Source organism: Phalangium opilio, unplaced genomic scaffold, assembly GCF_054372755.1.
Source record: "Phalangium opilio isolate 3A_F unplaced genomic scaffold, DU_Popi_V2 ptg000390l_1, whole genome shotgun sequence".
In the NCBI taxonomy this organism is placed as follows: domain Eukaryota; kingdom Metazoa; phylum Arthropoda; class Arachnida; order Opiliones; family Phalangiidae; genus Phalangium; species Phalangium opilio.
Window position 1 is genome coordinate 2,397,506 of NW_028324234.1, and position 8,260 is coordinate 2,405,765.

Genomic DNA, 8,260 nt, shown 5'->3' on the forward strand with positions numbered 1-8,260 from the left:
CGCCTAAAATCAAGATAGGGACGCTATTTTCGAATTTGTATACGAAAATCGAATATTGATTTAAATAAATTTTGAACTTATTAAAAGATTCAGCCGTCCCACACTCACTAACCCTTACGTCTGCCTTACGACATAGCTGATAAGCAGCTTCTTTTTGCGCTTTATTTCCTGGTCTTGCCCTAGATATAGCTTCGTATTGAGTTTTCAGAGCTTCTGTTGTATCGTCTGTGTAACTTCTATGCGCTATAGCCACACAAAGGGATCGGGGTATACAAAGATTATCTGAATTGACTATACGTGCTATACCACGTCTATCTCTACAGAAAAGATTGAAAGGTTTAATGCCTCGGGCTACCGCGAGGGTCTTGCCCTCAGGCAACCTTACAATGCTAAAAATCAGTTTAACAGGACCTAGGAAAAATGCTTCCATTTCGTCATCATAGAGAATAACACTTAGCTGGTCAAAAAGAATATTAGGGTCTACTTGATCTGATCTTCTAAAGGATAATTCTAGTTCGGATCCGCAAATATTTGCCGCACTCTTTAAAGTAATTTGGACGTAATCTGTAGGCCTGTACCTACTAAGAATGCATTTGGTTACGGTACAAATACTATCGATTGGATCGTCGGTAACTCTAAGAACTACCTCTCGACCATACATGTTAAAATGTTCGTAAAATTTCTCACTTTGTCCTAGTATCTCGCAAGAAGGTACGTTGTCCATAGGTGTGGGCTGGTCCGTTTCTCCTCCTCCCCATTGTACATCAATTTCATCGTCAGAAAGCGCTTCTTCAGAACCGTGCTCCCTAGGTAGGGTATCGTTCAATAGTGTCTCCTCTACGGGTGGTCCTTGACCCTTTCCGTCTAAAAATGTGTCAATCTCTTTGTCATATTGCGAGTTGTTGAAGTCGGCGATCTGGGCTTCCTCTGCCCGTAAACCACGCTCAATTTCTTCTTGTCTTCTCGCTAGGCGATCTGTGTATTCAGTTATTAAGGGACTCGGAATTAGATTCCTTAGGTTTTCCAATTCTTCTATGGTAGTACAGTCCTCTGGTACTCGTGCAACTGTTTTCATATACTCGAGTAAGTCGAGGCAAGCTCGAATAGCATTTAAGTCATCCTGTACTACGAGTTGTGGCAGAGTCTGAGGTCCGTACACCGGATCTATTCGCAGATAGTCGCATAGGAAGAAATAAAACTCATATATTAAACGTAACGGTCAGGGTCTATTTATAGTCAGTTCGTTCAAAGTTGTACGAAGAGTTTCAAGATCCATGTTTATCTCTCGGTGTTTGAAGATCGACTGTGTATTTTGATTCTGTCCTTAGTCGGTTTTATACTAAAATTCTTCATAGACACGCCCACATTCCGAAATCATTTATCAATAGCTTTATTGCTTATCAGTCACCAGATGTTTTCTCACAATGCATTTCTGACACACGCCTGTTAACAATTTACAGATTTTATAACAAATAAAACGCTGGCTTTGCTTTATGTCAAATAAAAGGTCAACAAAAGAGCGGCCTATAAATAGAATTTTGTTATAAACACTGCAAACAAGAGACATTTTTATTGGGCTAATAAATAAAAAACATGGTGTGTAAAGCGTTTCTGGAGATTCTCCTTTGTTATCTTCACGTCTGATAAATAATAACGTTCCGAATTTCTCTAACAGGTCATAAAAACCATTGTATATTTTCCCAAAAATGTTACATTAAGCTAACGAAATTTCTTAATAGACACGCCCACATTCCTCAATCGTTCAACAATAGCCTGAGTTATTGCTTGTCAGTCACCAGATGTTTTCACACAATGCATTTCGGACCCATGACTGTCAACAGTTTACAAATTTTATAATAAAATAACGATTGATTTTTTATGTCAAATAAATTGTCAACAAAGAGTGGCCTATAAATAGAATTTTAGTATAAATACCGCAAATAAGGGACAATACTTTATTGGGATAATAAATAAAAAACATGGTGCGTAAAGCGTTTCTAGAGATTCTCAACTATGGCAGTATCCTTTGATATCTTCATATTGTATACTTTTCAATAAGTTACTTTTAACTCTACCTTAAGTTAACCTAGGACCAGATAGTTTCTCACGGTCAGGAATAACACTATGATTGTGTAGGAGAGAAGTAGGTCTATTCAATTAAAAAAGCAATGAATCACAAAATAAATTCCTACGATAACAAATGGTTCGATCACCCACCAAAGCCCTTGCCTGAACGTGTTTACGGAATAGGTAATAAAGTATTTTTAATCAGCCCGATGGCAACTAGACACTTAAATATAACATATTTAATTCCTTAAGAGACCTTTGAAGCATTTAATTTTAAAAATGTTAACGCATTCGTATCATGGGGACGATAGAGTCAAGGGATTTCTCTTATCATTCATTGATAAAAACGGCACACAACAACGTTTCGTCTCCTAACGTTTATTTGTAAACCCTAATTAAATAAAGCTGTTAACCTCACTAAAAAATCAGAGACTTTGTGAGAATGACTGAAACAAACAAGGATTTGAGCATGATTTTTCCACCAAAGTATTCTTAATCTCGTCAAAGTTCTGTATAGGCGTAAATATCTGGCAAGGACTGTTTTACTCTACCCAACTTGTTAACAATGTTGAACCCCCAACCAGTAATTAAGATCGGCTTAAGAGACTTCATCGAGCGGGAAAAACACAATATATTGTATGGTTTGCGATAAAAAAGGTTAAAAAATGTACTGTTTTTACCTCTCCGTGTGACGTAGTCCAGGAGAGGTTCTGTAACGGCCGTGTCTGTGTGTCTGTCTGTGTGTCTGTCTGTCTGTTGTTACACCCACGTGACCGCGTTCGCAGTTTGCGTATCGGAGCAAACGTGTTCGCCATTTCCGAACTGCTTTCACAGTCACGGAAATGGCTCCTCTACTTGAGTTCTCACACCACCATCTTCTGGTCTTTGTCCATCCCACACGGACACCAGTCTGTTCTTACTGGCTTCTAATCACCACCATTTTCTGTTCTTTGTCAATCCCACATTGACACCAGTCTGCACTTACACTGGCTTCTAACACCACCATCCACTGGTCTTCCGTCTATTTCACATAGACACCAATCTGTATCATTGGCTTCTATTCCATTATCATCGTTTGGTTTTAGGATATACGCGGCGATCAGCTAGGGTTACGAGAAACGTCTAGCCTCCCTAAGGTGGGATCGCCACCAAAGGTTTTCGCAATTGCGCTTTTTCCTTACTATTATAATGGAAACGAATCGTATATATACCCCAAAATTTGAAGAAAGCGGGCAAGAGGGGTACCCTTCACTTTAAACGTCAATATTAGCAAAGTTTGAGATGATAATAGGTATAACTTTATTTTAAACGATTTAACTATTATTAATGTTAATTATTGAAGATTAAAATAATTAAAAATAATTATATTTATTTAAATATTAAAGATAAACCTCTCGTGCAAAGAGAGAGATTATCATTGCCTCCTATATCTACCAAGGCCCGTGCATGCGATATATTTCCTTCATTGCCTCCTATATCTATCAAGGCCCGTGCATTGTGATATATTTCATTCATTGCCTCCTATATCTATCAAGGCCCGTGCATTGTGATATATTTCATTCATTGCCTCCTATATCTATCAAGGCCCGTGCATTGCGATATATTTTTCAAAACAACAACAAAAATGGGAAACCCCATCTCAGAAACATAATAACGTTTTCATTGGATACTTAAGTTTATATAATTTTCTTGACACGGAGAGGTAATATTTTGGTTTTCCCAACTTGTTTAACAAATGTTTTGATTAATCCTAGATTGATACAGCGTTTACTTGAGATGTAAGCACTGAAAGTTTTTGATTTAGCTGTCAGATTGAAGGTTAAATGGGGTATTTAGGATAGCTTTGTTACATTATTTGCTACGTTAAAGATGATAAAAGAGCGTTATTTCGTGCATCTTTAAAAAAAGAACGAAATTAGTCTCCTAGTCTATAGTTCTGGAAAAATACTCATATATTTTCATGGTTTCGGTTAACGCATCAAAAAGGCCTTTCAAACTTGTCAGGATAATGCCTTCAAGGCAAACACCTAGAATCAAATGTTGCGTGGTAGGAAGAGTCACCAACTAACAAAGCAATAAATCACAAAATAAATTCCATTCATAACAATACAAATGGTTCGGCCATGCCCCTAAACCCATTAAGACACGTAGGGACGTGTTTAAGTAAAAATAAAAACGGATGGGGATAAATCCTTTTGTTATGGATCAAGTTCGACCTCTTCCCCCTAACCCTCATAAAACCAAGTGGGTGGTTAAATTAAAGAAAGGACAATAAATTCCAATGTAACTAAAAAAATCTATGACCATCAGACAACAATCGAGGGAAGCACCACCCTAAAGTCAAGTTCTGAACATCTCAAGAATAAGCGACCCTAACCACTAATAATAGTGTTAAAGCAGGCGTCAAATTTTGTAACTATTGGTGTAAAAACCAGTATTTTTCATGATATTCAAACTGAATGTTTAAATTTAACCATTTCGTAAGATTTCTCTCTTTTGTTAGTTCATTTGTACGTTTCTGTTTGTAATATTCCCCGTTTGCATATACTCTCGTATTGTATCTAGACTCTTGTGCCATGAAGGGGGGTCGTACCCAAGCCCTGGCGGCTTCACGACCCTATCCCTCGAGCCTTATTAAATAAATAAATAAATAAATAAATTGCAACGATAAGAGTAAAGCTAGTTTTGAGGTATAGAAAATTAAATTCCTTAAGTCTGTAACACCCTCTAGTTATGTATTGAAGTTAATGATTCTGAAATAAATGAAAATATGCTTTTCATCGAATCATTTTGATAAATATTGCGAAAATCATCGCAACGTTTTTAGTCATGTGATCTGTTTTTCAAATGACTCGTTTCGTCATTTTAAGGCAACTAAAGAAACAAAGTGAGTTGGATTAACTGAAGTCAGTACTTTTTCAAATTTTGTATGCAATTCTTTGGGGAATTTAGGAAGCCCAAATAAGCATTTTTATAGAAAAATGTTGCGTACAATATTTCCTTCTATTGTTAGAAATCCACGATTCATGCACTGGCATTAGCTAAATGACACTCTGTGTTGTACTTTGAACTTTTCGCTGGTGCTATATTCTGTTTTAGTATATAGGGATGTATGTCTTTTCTAAAGGTGTTTGTTAAAATCTGTGTTTTTCCCTAGAACAGTGTAAATAACAGTGAAATTCTAGTGTGAAACTGTAAATGATTCGGCATTGTAAACATATACTTTGGTATTTTAATACTCGTGCTCGAATTGATTGACGTTTCCCTAGAAATATTTTGGTTAATTAGCTTAGTCTTTGTTATAGTAAAAGGTTGCTATACTAGCTTCTGCGAAGAGGGGGGTCAAGAGGTAATCAATTTTTATTTAAATAGAAAAAAATTGGTGGAATTTTGCTAAATCAAAAGTGTTTTAGGTGAAACATAAGTAATTTTGATAAATTTAGCTAAAATTTATCGAAACGTTTTTAATCATTTGAAATGTTTTTCAAATGACTCGTTTCGTGTTGCTAAAATGCAATGTACATGACTGTTTTCGTTTCGGTGGATTATTCATTTCCCCATGTATTCCTATGGGATTTTAGGAATTTTAAATTATCGTTTTCGTGTCGGTCAATTGTAACGTAGTTGATCAAAACGTTTCGATTGTTTTTTACTTCTAACACGAAATGCGTTGTGAATGATGCTTCTTTCAATACCGTTTTACGTTTTCCACAAACTTTTGATTACGTTGCCGATAATTTTGATAAATATAGTACGTTTAGGTTAATGTTTCGATTTAATGATATATTGCCTTTCTGTTGACGCAACGGAAGCATCTTAAACTTGTTGAGACTTGTCCTAATAATGCCCTCGGGGCAACCACCTGTAATCAATTAAATGCTTGAACCCCCTTGTAGGATGTGTCACCGCCCCCCTCAATGACATAAACTTGCACATAACACATTTGTGTGAGTTATAAATCACTCTAAATATAAATTCCATTGATTCAATACAAATGGTTCGACCCCCCCCCCAAAAAAAGCCAATAAGACACGCCTGGACATGTTTACGTATAAATAAAAACTAGATGGGGATAAAGGTTTAACCCCCCCCCCCCCTTTAATAAAACCTGGTGGGTGGTCCAATTAATGAAAAATAAATTACATTGATAGCAATGCAAGGAATCTAGTGGCACTGCCACCCCCCCGAAGCCCTTTAGACACGTTTGAACGTGTTTACGTATAAATAGAAACAGATGGGGATAAATTCTTTTGTTATGAATCAAGTTCTACCTCATCCTCCCCCTTAATGTCATATAATATATACCTGTTGGGTGTCCAAAAGGGAATTTTGTAAACTATAGAGAGTCATTTCACTTCCGAACTCTGGAAAGATAGGTTGTTGACAAGGTTTGTAACAAATCATGTGTTACGGTATATGTAATTCTTTTTTGGTTAAAATGTCACTTAAAATGTGTGCTAAATAGAAAATATACGAAACAGTCAAGCTATATTCGAGTATACTTTTGTTTGGATCAGCATTTTCACTACTCTTCAACTACCAAATCGTATTAAAACTAATGTAATCCTTATGTTCTGAGTTTTTTTTAGTAATATTTGTTCATTTTAACTAATTACCAGCTACCAAGTTGTGTAAAAACTGCCGTGTTTCTTCTTTTTTGATACTAAAATGTACTATTGTTCTAACCCAGTAACTCGCTTAATAACCAATACACAAAAGGAGTACACCTAGAACATCATCGTAGCTTAATTTTAACCCTTTTCAATAAACTACGTAGACCTTATCTCAATTAAAACTGGTTCTTTAATATAAGAGAAACATAAACATACATGGAGACCTCAAAATCATACAGAGAATAGCATTACAGGATGGTGTAGAAAGGGCCTACTGAACCTATAAAAATCATATCCTAAATGTACACACTATCCTAAAGATACACCTAATAATAACAATACAAAACATGAGTACACCTAGAAACGCATCGTAGCTTAATTGGTACCTTTTGCAATGTAAACCATATCTCAATTAAAACTAGTTCTTTAGTATGACATTGACATAAGCATCCATGGAGACCTCAAAATCATACAGAGAATAGCATTACAGGCTGGGTGGTGGGGTGTAGAAAGGGTCTACTGAACCTATAAAAATCATATCCTAAATGTACACACTATCCTAAAGATACACCTAATAATAACAATACAAAACATGAGTACACCTAGAAACGCATCGTAGCTTAATTGGTACCTTTTGCAATGTAAACCATATCTCAATTAAAACTAGTTCTTTAGTATGACATAAGCATCCATGGAGACCTCAAAATCATACAGAGAATAGCATTACAGGCTGGGTGGTGGGGTGTAGAAAGGGTCTACTGAACCTATAGAATTACCAATAAATCATATCCTTAATGTACACAAAATCCTAAAGATACATCTAATAATAACAATACAAAACATGAGTACACCTAGAACCGCGTCGTAGCTTAATTTGTAAATGTATTTTGCAATGTAAACCTTATCTCAATTAAAACTAGTTCTTTAGGATAACAATAACATAAGCATGCATACAAACAAAGAATAACATTACCGGCAGGGTTGGTATAGAAAGGGCCTAATGAACCTATAGAATTACCCGTAAATTATATCTTAAATAGACACAATATCCTAAAAATACACCGAAATAATACCCCTATAAATTCAAATTTCCCGCCAACAACATCACGTGATACGTGACGTCATCAAACCCCCCCCCCCCCAACCATATTTTCCCTCTGGCGCACCACCGCCTAGAGAGAAGAACGAAAAGGGGGAAGTAATGACCCCCCTCCACCAGACTACCGTATACGCCAGTGAACCATGAGTGAACTGGCGTATACGGCAGTCTATATTCTCTGTAGACTATGAAGAGATAATTGATAAATTTCTTGAGTAAAAAGAAAGAAATTTAGCTATAGAGTTAAAAAGAAATTTAAATATGGTGTTAAATGTTAAGTCAATTATAGTATGTCTCTTAGATTCACTTAAATTGTGGTCTGGTGGGAGGCTGGGGGCCCGTAACTAAGCCCTTGCCTAGGGCCCAAAAAATTGTGAATACGGCCCTGCCTTCCACAGTTGTAATATAGAATAAGTTAGAGTTTTGTTATCAGTTTACTGTTGACGGTTGAAGAGACTAGTTCTCTCCTTTTTCTGATTAT